The 13,530-nt window shown below is 49.2% G+C and overlaps 3 protein-coding genes across 3 annotated transcripts in view; 2 read left to right on the forward strand and 1 right to left on the reverse strand.

Moving 5' to 3' along the window:
* The window catches only part of ART1 (ADP-ribosyltransferase 1), a 122,424-nt gene that overhangs the window by 29,657 nt on the left and 79,237 nt on the right, over positions 1-13,530 (forward strand). The window lies entirely within an intron of this gene.
* The window catches only part of LOC309369316 (zinc finger and SCAN domain-containing protein 31-like), a 40,406-nt gene that overhangs the window by 2,724 nt on the left and 24,152 nt on the right, over positions 1-13,530 (reverse strand). The gene's annotated exons all lie outside the window — the stretch shown is intronic.
* Positions 561-13,530, forward strand: part of LOC309369239 (uncharacterized protein) — a 109,540-nt gene continuing 96,570 nt past the window's right edge. The window contains exon 1 of the mRNA XM_081910035.1: positions 561-621. The gene's annotated coding sequence lies outside the window, so the exon portion shown is untranslated. The remainder of the gene's footprint in view (positions 622-13,530) is intronic.

A 13,530-nucleotide genomic window follows, 5' to 3' on the forward strand; every position in this document is an offset into this window, starting at 1 on the left:
CTGGAATTCAGGAGGGGAGAGAGAGGAGGGGATCCCAGGGTCATCTAGTCCAACCCGAAGCAAGAGGGGACCGGGTCTAGTTCCCTAAACAGGCAGCCCTGTTTAATAGGTTATTGTATTTGAGTGTTTTGTTGGAAGCCGCCCAGAGTGGCTGGGGAAACCCAGCCAGATGGGTGGGGTATAAATAATAAATTATTGTTATTATTGTTATTGTTGTTGTTGTTGTTGTTGTTGTTGTTGTTGTTGTTGTTGTTATTATTATTATTATTATTATTATTACAACCCCCAGTAATGCAGGAATCTCAGCTAAATCATCCATGGCAGATGGCTGTTCTAGCACTTCTGAAACAATCTCACTGGCTGTCAAGGAGGAACCAAGCAAAGTTCAAATTGCTAATTCAATGGACTGAAAATGGATGGTTGTTATTATGTTTAGGGAAGCTTTAATATTTGATGGACTATTATATTTTAATATTTTGTTGGAAGCCACCCAGAGTGGCTGGGGAACCCAGCCAGATAGGTGGGGTATAAATTGTTGTTGTTGTTGTTGTTGTTGTCGAGACCAGAGAGCTCTGCATAAGGACGTCATGGAGGAGAATCGTGGGATCGTGGCCTCTCTTGGTAAGGCTACCTGTGGGATCGTCATATCTGCCTGGAAATTCAAAAAATACCTCTATGGACCAACCTCAGATATTTTCACAGAGCTCAACGGCGCCCCCTACAACACCTTTGAACCTAACACCCCCACAATAAAGAGTAACTTACAGTCTTTTCTTTGAACAATCTTCTTCAAATTATTCCTTTTTCTACCACGATTGGGCTGGTCTCAACTGCCCAGGCCATCTTAAATGTCAGCTTCAAAACTGTTAGGAAACATAAGTAGCTTCAGGTTTTCTGTTTTTGTTTTTGCTCCTGTCAGTCTTGGGGTGACCAAACAGACGACTGACATTGGAGATGGAGGGGATGCCATGACTGGGCCAAACAAAATTCATCTCAGAGAAGAGCTAGACTTATTGAATATTGAATTTCAGGTAGAAGTAGCAGTGGTGATGGTGATGATGACGATACAGTGGTAACTCGGTTTACAAACTGAAGGCCGGGGTATAAATTATAAATTATTATTATTATAACCCCCAGCAATTCAGGAATCTCTGCTAAATCATCCATAGCATATGGCCGTCCGATCTCTGCTTAGAAACCTCCAAGGAAGGAGAGTCCACCACCTCCCGAGGGAGACCTTTCCCCTGCCCAACTGCTCTTAGATGTCCCTCAAGGCAGCGGGTCCTGAGTTCTAGCCCTGCTGAAACAATCACACTGGCTGCCAAGGAGGAACCCAGCGAAGTTCAAAAGAAATAAATCCTATTCTCAAAATAAATGAGTAATACTTTCCTATGCATGCTTTTTATACCAATATACAAAATATGCCATTTCCCTTTCCAGAAATGCTGAATTGCGAATTCAATGGACTGAAAATGGTTGGTTGTTGTTATTATGTTTAGGGAAGCTTTTAATATTTGATGGACTATTGTATTCTAATATCTTGTTGGAAGCCACCCAGCCAGATGGGTGGGGTATAAATTATTATTATTATCATTATTATTATTATTATTAATCAGGGGAGTGTTATCCTTTCGAAAGGGGCAGGTGGAATCTTCACAGTTGCTAATAGCATAACGTTGAAAGTGCAGGGAAATATGGGGAGCCCTAGAGCATCTGCTTGGCATGCAGAATGTCCCGGGGTCAAGGCCTGACATCTCCTGCAAGGGCTGGACGAAATCCCTGCCTGAAACTCTGGGGAGCTGCTGCCAGTCAGTGTAGGCCAGGGGTCCTCATCCAGCCCGCCAGGGTCATGAATGTGGCCTGCACGGCCATTTCAGAACCCGCCAAGTGTCCGAGGCTGAAAGCATCTCGCCGCCCGCTCAGTCATTCCTCGCGCAGCACTGAAATAAATGCCACTGGTGTGGTGGCGGCTCTACCAATGAAAGGCCAGGGGATTTTGCCTGGGGACGCGGAATTGTTGTCTTTTGGCTTGAAGAGCGAAGTTGAGGTTGGCAGAGGAAGGCAGGCTTGGGTCAATTTGGTTTAGTTACTTAGAGGTTTACTTTAAAGGTGAGATTTTCTTTAAAGCCTCCTAGGGCTAGACTGGTTTGATGCCCTCGGCTTGGAAGTCTCCGGCATCAACTGCATCTCTAACGCAGAGACTGAGGGTCTGGTCAAAGACTTTGCCGAGGTTTTTGACGGCACTTTGGGGCAATATACAGGATACGCCCATCTCCTTTAACCTTGATCCACAAGTCGCCCCCATCAAAGCCACGCCGGGTTCCCTTTGCTCTCAAGGCTAAGGTGGACGAACAACTGGACAAACTGATCGCCCAAGGAGTTTTGGAGCCGGTTGACCACGCCAAGTGGGAAACCCCTATCGCCTCTGTGCCGTGCTGACCAGGTTCCAGGAGGCCGGGCTCAAGGTAAAGAGGGAGAAGTGCCAGATCGCCATTCCACAGGTGGAGTTCCTGGGCTATCTTATCGACGCCTCCGGCCTTCACCCGACCACATCCAAGATCCGCGCTATCCAGCAGGCCCCCATCCCAAAGAACAAGACAGAGTTGCAGGCGTTCCTGGGGCTGCTGAACTTTTATAACATGTTCCTGCCCCACAAAGCCACGGTGGCTGAGCCCCTTCACCGACTCCTCAGCACAAAGACACCTTGGTCCTGGGGGCATCGGGAGACAGCCACCTTCAACGGGGTCAAGGCTCTCTTTTCATCGGACAGTGTGCTGGTACAGTACTGGTCCTTGCCTGCGACGCCTCACCTTTTGGCATCGGCGCTGTCCTTAGTCACCGTTTTCCAGATGGAAGAGAAGCACCGCTCGCCTAATTTTCCAGGACGCTATCTCTGACTGAACGGAATTACAGCCAGCTTAACAAGGAGACACTGGCACTTGTGGCTGGAGTGAAGAGGTTCCATGAATACCTCTATGGCAGGACTTTTGACCTCATCACTGACCACAAGCCACTCCTGGGCCTCCTCGCCCGTGATCGTCCACCGGTCCTCTCGCCACGCATGCTGCGATGGACTGTTTTCCTGGGTGCCTACCACTACTGGCTCGTCCATTGCCCGGGGAAATCGATGGGCCATGCCGACGCCCTCAGCCATTGCCCTCTTCCAGCGTTTGTGGAAAACCCGGCTCCTGCTTCATCGCTCCTCCTGATTGAGGATCTTCCGGCAGCGCCTGTATCGGCTGCCACTGTGGCCTTTGCATCTGCCCAGGATTGCACCATCAGCCGTGTGCTCAACTGGGTGTCCTGGAGGCTCTGCACGTTAGCCACCCAGGAATCATTAAAATGAAGGCGTTGGCTCGGTGTAATGTCTGGTGGCCTAACATGGGCGATGCCATCACTGCCTGGGTTTCTGCCTGTCAACCGTGCCAAGAATCGAGGCCTGCACCACCGGCAGCTAAGGGTCACACCTGGGAGACGCCCAAGACACCCTGGTCAAGGGTGCACATCGATCTGGCCGACCCCTTTCACGGCCGGACCTTTATGGTAGTGGTGGACGCCTATTCCAAATGGCTGGAGATGGCTCTGATGCCCTCCACCACTACCGAGGCGTCATCCGGGTGCTGCAAGGCCTCTTTGCGATGCATGGGTGTCCTGATGTCCTGGTCTCTGACAATGGACCACAGTTCAAGTCAGGCACTTTTGAGCTGTATCTTTTGAGACTAGGCATTTGCCATGCCCTAACGGCACCATTTTATCCATCCAGCAACGGGCAAGCAGAGAGAATGGTGTGCTCGACAAAAGAGGCACTGGCGCGCCTGGGTCAGGGAGACTGGAACGAGCAGGTCGCTAAATACTTGTTCGTACAACACATCACCCCTCATGCAGCCACAGGGCGGAGTCCTGCCGAACTGCTTATGGGCCGCCGCCTCAGGTCCCTGCTTGACCGGCTGCACCCGGACTTTGCCATGGCCAAACCCCCAGGCTGTGCCAACACGCCATGATCATTTGTTCGAGAAAACCAGGTCTTTGCCCGGAACTTTGTGGGGGATATTCCTTGGGTGCCAGCCACAGTAGTGGGAGTCACTGGACCTCGCTCGTACCAGGTGGCACTCGAAGACAGACGCTTGTGGCGCCAGCACATAGACCAGCTTAGGCGCAGTGTTGGGGACTTGGACACTACCGTGGGGCCCCCAACTGCGCTCATGGCAGAGACACTTACAGATGGTGAGGCTCCACCTACACCTCTCTCACAAACTGCCGGTGTGGAGCCAAACCAAGCCAATTCAGAGGGTCTGCCAGAGTTATCACAGACTCAGGCCACTGCCGTGCCTGACATTCCGCCAACTCCACTTGCAGAGGTTCCATCCACAGCAGCGGATCCAGGGGACTTGGTTTCAACACCACCTAGGGTCGCACCACAGCCTCAGCAAGAATTAGGTGGCCCCCCCCCAGGACTTGGCTACCAGTCCCCGGCGGTCTGGCAGAGCTTCCAAGCGCCCAACTTATTTAAAGGACTATGTTGTTGGACATGTATCACTGTTGGTCTAAGTATGTGAAATGTAACCGATATGCTTTTGTGCCTAATTGAATCATTCCGTGTAGTACTGTATATAAGGAAACCATTATGAATGTAACTAACGCCTTATCTCGTTGGGGAGGGGTGTTATGTACTGAAGTTCTCACCCTGGGCCAGCAGGGGGATAGTGTAGATAGTTATGCAAATGAAGGATAGAAAGTGACGTTCAGTGATTGGATAGTTTGTATGCAAATGAAGGATCGAAAAGTGACATTCAGTGATTGGATAGTTTTAGAAAAGTTGCAACAGTTACGCTGTTCTGGAGCTCTATATAAGCAGGCTGACTGAGCTCCTCAGTTCTGGCCTTTTGAATAAACAAGAGCTGTTTGAAGAATCACTGTGTCGTCTGATATGTTCGCCCACAACTTAACACAGACCATGTGGGGGGCCAGACTATATATTTTCTGGGGGGATGAACCAATTCCTATACCCCACAAATAACCCGGAGAGGCATTTTAAATAAAAGGACACATTCTACTCATCTAAAAACACACTGATTCGCGAATCGTCCGTGGGCTGGATTGAGAAGACGATTGGGCCACATCCGGCCCCCAGGCCTTTGTTTGCCTACCCCTGGCCTGGGGAGCCACATTCTGGTTGAAGGAGGCCAGGACTGGCCCCCAAGGCCTGGGGTGTCCCTCCTCCCCTGCAGTAGGGCTTGGAATCCAGGAGAAAACTCTTGGAATAGCCTTGCCAGGTGCTCAGGGACGGACTCACCTGTCCCCGTGTCCTTGCACATCTGTCCCCCAGGGCTGACTATTGGGGAGAACCAGAACAGAGACTCAGATCTGCCCTCCTTGCCCCCCACTCGGCACTCTCGATGTGGAGAAGCCCTCCCTTTGTGAGGAACTGACAGCCTGACTTTTGCCTTTCACCTGCTGGAGGAAGACCAGCTGTACCTGCCGGAGGTGATTCAGAACTGCCAGGCAGCTCAGCTCAGGGGGATCCGAACCCTGAAGTGCTCCAAGCAGGAGATGACCAAAACCATCCTGGTGACTGATGGGTGGTGTGGGGGCCCCTCCGGGGAAGTGGGGGAGGGAGGGGCTTGGGGGAGGGGTTGTCCATCTGCCGGAGAGGAGGACCCTACTGGCCCAGGTTCACATATCCTGTTTGAAAGGGGAATCATCTGAGGGACTTCCTGTAGACATCTGGGTCAGGAATGCTGTTCCTGGAATGGACAAACACACAAGACGTAAACGGTTGTGTAGTCACATAAACAATAATCTTCTATATATTCTTATCACAATATCAAATGTTTATCTTGCACATAAATAATACATAAAGTGCACTAATATAGACAGAAGCCCCAATAAATCAGTTAATTCATAAAGACCAAATGTCTGCACATTTCTGTTCCACATATGTTCATAAAGTCCAAATTGTGGACTACTACAGTTCCACATTGTTGACAAGGTGTGATGGCATGGGATTCGGACTTGGATGCTGAACCTGAGGGATTCCAGCCTGCACAGGAGACCCCGGCTCCAGAACCAGCTGAGCCAGGGCTGGGGCATGAGCCTGAAGGGTCCTCACCTGTGACCCATTGCCTGCAGGTACTCCACTCTCAGCCCCATCAGAGAAAGCTGAGGTTGCCTCTGGGTCCGGTAAACCCTCCAGCCTCTCCTGAGCTGCAGAGGGTCAGGGTTAGAGAGGAGAGTCACCAGAGGATCGGGGCTGCCTCAGGGCAGATAAAAGCCGGCCAGCCCCAGTCTCAAGTTGCGGGAGCAACATTGTTGGTTGCTAGTTCCTGCCTGAGCTCCTGACTCGCCCTGGCTCCCTGCTTGCAAGCCTGTTCCTGACTTCACCCAACTCCCTGCCCTGCACCCAGCTTCAGCTACTATGGACTGCCTCCACGTTGCACCTTTGACCACGGACCGGACTTGGATTTAGCCTCTCGGTTAACCCAGGGGAGCAGCACAGTTTGTTCCCGCCACATCCGCACTCCCCCTTCGTTGGGGTGCGTTCAGGAGGAACCAGAAGCCATGGCTGACCAGGCGGCTGTGCTGGTGGCATTGGCTCAGGAAAACAAGGTCTTGACCCACACCGTTCATCAGCTAAGCAATGCAGCTACAGCGCTTCAGCAGCGTTTTGATGCTTTACCAGCTCCTGGTGCCAACGCCCCAGCTTCTGGCAAGTACCCAGTGGCCCTGCCAGAGAAATTCAATGGGTCCCCCCCCCGGCCAGCTTTCCCATGTTTCTTGCCCAGACCAAGCTGTATATTCAGGGGTGAGCCCGGAATTTCCCCGATGACCGCACCAAGGTGCACTTCCTGATCAGCTTGCTGAAGGACCGGGCGGCCAAGTGGGCATTGCTGCTGCCCCGGCAAGACTCTCCCTTGCTGGCAGACTATACAGGGTTTTGCAACCATCTGGAAACCACGTTCGGCAACCCTCAGAAGGGGAGTCAAGCCAATCGGGCGATTCGGTGGTTGAAACAGGACAAGTCCACAGTGGCCGCCTACGCCACAGAATTTTGGTTGTTGGCACAGGACTTGTTCTGGAATGACTGCAACCTTCAGGACCAGTATCTCGAGAGGCTTTCAGATGAGATACTGGACCAGCTGGCCATGATGGATCGCCCAGCCACGCTGGATACCCTCATTCAACAGAGCCTGCTGATAGACGATCGGTTGGAGGACCGTCGCCAGGCTCCGGGCCGCCAGCACTCCCAGCTCCCAGCTCCAGTCCTTCCCAGCAGTTTCACGGTCACAGCCAAGTCGTTGGAGGAGCCAATGCAGTTTGAGGCAGCGTGGCCTCACCTCTTGCCCTCGGAGAAGACTCGGCTTCTGGAGGGGAACCTGTGTCTCTACTGTGGCGGGAGTGGACAAGCTATGGAATGAAAGGTTAAAATTTACAGCATGTTCTGCGTTGAAGGAAAATGTAATGAAATGGTTTACAGATGGTATATAACGCCAGTTAAACTGGCTAAAATGTATAAAACATGTGATAAGTGTTGGAAATTTAAAGAAAAAGAAGGAACTTTCTATCATATGGAGTGCAAAAGGGTGAAAGGCTTCTGGGAAATGATATATAATGAACTGGAAAAGATGTTGAAATATACATTTGTTAAAAAACCAGAGGCCTTCCTATTAGGTTTGGTAGGAAATGAAATTAACAAGAAAGACTGTAAACTTTTTCAATATGCAGTGACAGCAGCAAGGATACTTCTGGCCCAAAGATGGAAGCAGAAGAAATTCCAACAGTGGAAGAATGGAGAAGGAAATTGACTGAATATGCAGAATTGGACAAATTGACAGGGAAGATTCGAGGGAGCCAGCGTACAGCTTCCGGGTCATGTTGCCAGCATGACTAAGCCGCTTCTGGCGAACCAGAGCAGCGCACAGAAACGGAAGGCGAAGGGATAGATTTAAGAGACCAAATTCCCAAGGCCATAAAACCTCTTCAGTCAGTTTAAAATCCACTTTACCAGTTTGATGTCCTAAGACATATACCTCATTCAGCCCACATTTTACCAGCTTCCTCACATAAATCTCACAGAGGACTCTGTCCAAAACCTTACTGAAATCGAGGTGCACTATTTCCACAGCAGTTCCCTGATCAACAAAGTTTGTAACTCCATCCAAAAAAAGAAAAGAAGAAAAGGAGAGATTTCTCTGGCTTGACTTGTTTTTGAGAAAGCCATGCTTTCATCCTGTATGTTGTAAAATCTTCAGATGAAGGGCAAATAAATTTTAAAAAGAATAAATGAGGATATTGACATGTGCAAAGCAAGGCGATTCATGTCTTTACAGTGGTGCCTCGCAAGACGAAATTAATTCGTTCCGCAAGTTTTTTCGTCTTGCGAGTTTTTCGTCTTGCGAAGCACGGTTTCCCATAGGAATGCATTGAAAATCAATCAATGCGTTTCTGAAGTTGGTTGAAATGCGTTTCTGTGAAGTTGGCCAAAATGTATAGATTAAAGGATAAGAAAAAGGTGTAAAAAGGTGAAAGGCTTTTGGGAATTGATTTACAATGAGCTTAAAAAAATATTTAAATACACCTTCCCCAAAAGACCCGAAGCCTTTTTGCTGGGAATGTTGGATAAAGATATTAAAAAAGATAGAACGATATTCCTCTATGCCACCACAGCAGCGAGAATTTTGTTGGCACAATATTGGAAAGTGGAAACTATCCCCAATATAAATGATTGGCAAATTAAAATGATAAAATATGCTGAGCTTGATAAATTAACAGGTAAAATAAGAGACCATGATGAACAGAAATCTCTGAAAAATTGGAGTAAATACTGGAACAGGAACTACATTGGAATAAATGTTTAATGTGACTGGCGGGGTTAGAACAATACTACCAGCGTGTGAATTTAGGTTTACAGATCAAAAATCAAATACGTGAATGGAAGTAAATATTCGATACTTACCAAAAGGATGGAAGGAAGTCCAGGAGGTGGTGGTTTGTTTGTTTGTTTGTTTGTTTGTTTTTCTTTCCCCCCCTTTTTTTTCTTTTTCCTCCTTTTTTGTGAAGTAGCCGGATTAATCTCTCTTTGTATAGTTAGAGAGAGGAAAAAGTTTGGCTTGTATATTTTTACTTTTTTCTTGTAATTTTTTCTTTTGTATTTGTTTGTATGCTTGTTATGTATATAATGTTAATAAAAATGTATTTGGCAAAAAAAAAATCAATCAATGCGTTCCTATGGAAACCGCCATCAGACCAGGTCCGGGGACAGTCTGTCCCCCGACCTCTTCTGAAGGCTGGGGGGGGGGACAAGGGCTTTTCTTCCCACCCCCAGCATTTTAAAAAGCCCCGGGACAGCAGAGGACTTCTCCGCTGTCCCAGGGTTTTTTAAAATGCTGGCGGGCGGCGAAGCAAGCCCATAGGAAAATTCGTCTTGCGAAGCGCATCGAAAAACAGAAAACCCTTTCGTCTAGTGGGTTTTTCGTCTTGCGAGGCATTCGTCTTGCGGGGCACCACTGTATTTAATTTGGAAACCATCCGCCCAGTGGTGCCAACTTGAATAAAATATTGGTGGGGGACCAGGTAAGGCCTGCTTTGCACAATCAATCACATGATGCATGCGCACCATTTGAATGGCAATGCCTATAATGGCAGCAACTTTTTTTAAAAAGTAACATTTTGTTGTTGTTTTTTTAATTAAATAATATTTATTACTTTTCCAACAATTTAAACACTACAAAAAAGAACAATACAATACAATACAAAAACACTGCATAACACTAACACATTAAACTAAGAAAACAAAGCAAAAACAGTTTAAAACACATCAAACAATTTCAATATCTTATCTTTCATTCACTTATTTCAACGACCTCCTTACACCTCCCTTTTTGTATTTCACTTCTATTAATTGTTTCAGCAATTCCTTTCCATCTTCCTCTGTTTTCTATCCTATAATTACCTTAACATATTCTAACCTTATTTTTTCCTTTAATACTCTAATAATCTATTTATACTTAATTCCTTATAACATTTCTACTAAAGCCATATAACTTCATTCCCACATTTTTCTAACATTCATTAATTTTACAGTATTTCTGTAAATAGTCTTTAAACTTTTTCCAGTCTTCTTCCACCGACTCTTCTCCCTGGTCTCGGATTCTGCCAGTCATTTCCGCCAATTCCATACAGTCCATCAACTTCATCTGCCATTCTTCCCGGGTGGGTAAATCTTGTGTCTTACAATACTTCGCGATGAGTATTCTTGCTGCTGTTGTTGCATACATAAAAAAAGTTCTGTCCTTCTTTGGCACCAATTGGCCGACCATGCCCAGGAGAAAGGCCTCTGGTTTCTTCAGAAAGGTATATTTGAATACCTTTTTCATTTCATTATAAATCATCTCCCAGAATGTCTTAATCCTTGGACATCTCCACCAAAGGTGAAAGAATGTACCTTCAGTCTCATTACATTTCCAAAATTTATTATCGGGCAAATGGTAAATTTTTGCAAGCTTGACTGGTGTCATATACCACCTGTCAGGGTTTCAGGGAGAGAAGAGCAGATGGGGGAGGAGACAGAGAGCGAGGGGGAAGAATCCCAGAGAGATGAGGAGGAGGATGACGATGACCAAAGGTCGTCCATGAGTCTGTCCAGTGAGTCAGAGGACTCCCAAAAGGGAGCCCCCCTGGTCAGACCAAAGGGAGGCCAAGGGGGAAGCAGTGAGGAGCAGGGGAGCGAAGGGAGAAGCCCCAGTGGGAGTTGGACACCGGAGCCGGCTTCTCAGCCGGAACGGAGTGAAGGGGGTGGAGTTACCAGTGTGTCAGAGGGAGCAGAGCAAGAAGGAGACGGGGAAGGAGATCGGAGCAGGACGCTCAGCCGGAGGGGGTGGAGAGTAGCACCGGGAGCAGTGTAGCGGTCGAGAGAAAGGTCAGAAGCAACGTACGCGCGCCAAGTTCAAATGTAGAGGCGCGCGGAAGTGAGGAGAGCCCTGGGGAGGAGCCCGGCCCCAAAGCGAGAAGGAGGGGGGCAGAGGCATCAGAGGATTCAGCCTCGGGCGAGTCCCGGCGAGGGGGAACCCAGGGGGGCAGAAAGACCCTGCGGAAAAGGAAGGAGAGGAAAAGGTGGTCCAGCACAAGCCTCTTAAATTGGTGCCGAGGCGGTACGGATTCAGAGGGGACTTCAGCGGTCTAACGTTACAGACGTAGAGTCACAAAGATGGAATGTAAACGCAACCATGATCTTCAATAAAGACTTTCTGTAAATAAACCGGATTGGAGTTGGGTCTCTTGTGAGCTGGGACCAGATGGGTGGCTCTGACAGTAAGTCCCCTCCGGCTGAACGCAAAATTTTTTTTTTTGCAAAGCTCACCAACGGGAGCAGCCATGAGCGCGGAGGAACAGCTGCTTACGCTGAGGAATCAGGTTACCGAACTCACAGCTGCAGTCATTGCATCGCAGAAGAAGAATGACGAACTGGACAAGGCTTGCCAGGACCTGCGAACAAGGTGAGAGCAGGCAAGCAGGGCAGGGGTCCCGGGTTCCAGATCGGAGGGAGTTGCACTTGGACGGCGGGGGGGCGCCCTAGTTACGCACTTTAATGGCAACCTGCAAGACTACCCTAACTTCAGGGCAGACGTCGTGTATGCACTGCATTTGCTCCATCATGATTTTAAAGATGAGGAGGAGAGAGTGGGGTTCATAATTTCGCATCTGCATGGGGAGGCCAGAGCTTGGTTGCGCAATTTGTGGCGCGAAGATGGCCATGCCCGCCGCAATTCTGATGAATTTATTAAAGCGATGGATGCTTGTTTCCAGTCCTCTGTGGATGTGGATATTGCTCGTAGACAGATGCACGGACTGCGGCAAGGCAAAGCCACTGTACGTCAATATCATTCCAAATTCTTTGCATTACTAACTGCGTTGGGCTGGGAGAAGGATAGTAAACCCGTCAGAGATCTTTTCTGGGAAGGTCTTAGCCCCCCCGTCAAGGATGAGATCGCCAGAGGAGATAGACCCCAGACCCTAGAAGACGTAGTGCAACGGGCTTTGGCTATCGGAATACGACATGAGGGACGCCCGTGGCACGAGGGGGAGGGACCCCAGGCGCGTGCACCAGCGAGAACCCCCCCTTTTGTCCCCAGGGACTTCAGCCAGACGCACCCCTCGCCCTTGGGGAGGCAAGGAGAAGAGCCGATGGAAATTGGTGGTGCTAGGGCTCAGACACCATCCAGAGCCCCTGTTTCCGGTGCAGTGAAGGCGAAGCCTCCTAGAGGGACCAGGAAATGTTACATCTGTGACAGTGCACAGCATATGGCGAAAGAGTGCCCCCAGAGGCTCCAAAAACACACTGCAGCTCTAGCAACAGTGGCAGCGGAAGTGGTGCAAAGAGAGCAGCCTCAGGGAAACGACAGTGCCTGGCTGGAAGCGGAGCTACTGGGGCTCAGCCAGGCGGATCTGTAGAACAGTCCCCAGCACCCTTACAATGCACAGACCCTTTGCCACCCAAACCAGCAGTGCAACTCACTGCGACCCTTCAGCTGCCTAATGGACAATCCCTGGAAGTTCCCATCACGATTGATTCAGGGAGCAATGCGGATTTTGTGGGAATACAATTTGTCAAGCAGCATAGCATAGCGCTCCTGCCTGCAACGACGCCTCTGAACGTGGTCACAGTGGACGGCAGGAAATTGCTGGGAGGGCAAGTTGTGCAGCAGACGCCTCCCATGGTGATGCAGATTGGAAATCATCGAGAAGTCATTAGCTTCAATGTCACCCACCTGTCAGACACGCCCATTGTGTTAGGCATGAGTTGGCTGGAGAGGCATAGTCCCGCTGTAGCGTGGTACCAGCGGCAAATCACCTTCTGCTCATCGTATTGTGCTCAGCATTGCATCCAAACCAATCAGGAGGAAGGAGCTGAGCAGCAACTGCACCTGGGCATGGTGCAGGCAGTGCCTCACAAATACGAGGGATTCTTGGAGGTTTTCTGCGAGAAAGAAGCTGACAAGTTGCCGCCTCACAGGCCTTACGACTGTGCGATCGACCTGGTGCCAGGGGCGCAGCTGCCAACTGCAAAGCTGTATTCCATGTCTGAGGACGAGATGCAAGAGCTCAGAGAGTTCATAGAGCATAATCTGAAGCGCGGGTTCATCCGGGAATCCAAAGCAGTGGGAGGCAGTCCTGTTTTCTTTGTGAAGAAGAAAGACACGCCCCAAAAAAGACTCATTGTGGACTATAGATTCATAAACAGACTGACTAAGCCCAAGGCCTTTCCCATGCCCAAGATTGACGACCTCCTAGCGACCGTTAGGAAGGGCAAGATCTTCACCAAGTTGGATTTGCGTGGAGCGTACAACCTCATCCGCATCCGGAAGGGCGATGAGTGGAAGACTGCCATGTTCACGCCTCTAGGCACGTATGAATACAGAGTTATGCCGTTTGGTCTCCAAAATGGCAGCCACGTTTTCCAAGCATTTATGCATCACGTGTTGGCGGGACTCCTCTACAAGAAGTGTGTATGTTTTCTCGACGACATCCTGATTT

Source organism: Podarcis melisellensis, assembly GCF_964234715.1.
Source record: "Podarcis melisellensis genome assembly, chromosome: 4".
NCBI lineage: Eukaryota > Metazoa > Chordata > Lepidosauria > Squamata > Lacertidae > Podarcis > Podarcis melisellensis.